Raw genomic sequence first — 904 nt, forward strand, 5'->3', positions numbered from 1 at the left:
ACAACAACGTTTAGATCCTCAAGAATTTCAAACACTGGAATTATCAATAAGACTATTTAAATAGCTATAACTATGTATTAAAGGTTTAAAGCACTCATAGGCACCAGGGCACCCTGACAGCAAAGATCATCTTCCACCAGTAAGCTATTAAATCATTTGCCTTCCTGGATTAAAAAAAAAAAAGCATTAATAGGCTACCCAAAATGATTTTTAAAAGAGTCAAATGGAAGTTTTAGGAAACAAATACACAATTGTTGAATTAAAGACTGGGGGGAGGGCATCCTGGTGGCACAGTGGTTAAGAATCCGCCTGCCAATGCAGGGGACACAGGTTCGAGTCCTGGTCTGGGAAGATCCCAAATGCCGCCGGGCAACTGAGCCCATGTGCCACAACTACTGAGCCTGTGCTCTAGAGCCTGCGAGCCACAACTACTGAAACCTGTATGCCTAGAGCCTGTGCTCCACAACAAGAGGAGCCACAGCAATGAGAAGCCTGCACACCACAATGAAAAGTAGCCCCCTCTTGCCGCGACTAGAGGAAGCCCGCATGCAGCAACAAAGACCCAACGCAGCCAAAAATATATTTTAAAAATTAAAAATAAATAAATAAATAAATAAAGATGGGGGAATGTGTTAAATAACAGATTAGGAGCCACTTGTTCAATAGAGTATTATGTATATATATACATATACATATATAAATATATAAAAATAAGATTAAAAAGCAGACAGGAAAAAATGAGTTAAAAGCAACAACCAAAATAAAATAAAATGGATGTATAACTTTGAACTAGCAAGAAAAAAATAGCTAGTGAAAGAAGGGAAAGAACATGAAAAGATGCTCAACATCACTAATCATTAGAGAAATGCAAATCAAAATCACAATGAGGTATCACCTCACACCA

This window comes from Lipotes vexillifer, unplaced genomic scaffold (genome assembly GCF_000442215.2).
Source record: "Lipotes vexillifer unplaced genomic scaffold, Lipotes_vexillifer_v1.1 scaffold1003, whole genome shotgun sequence".
In the NCBI taxonomy this organism is placed as follows: domain Eukaryota; kingdom Metazoa; phylum Chordata; class Mammalia; order Artiodactyla; family Lipotidae; genus Lipotes; species Lipotes vexillifer.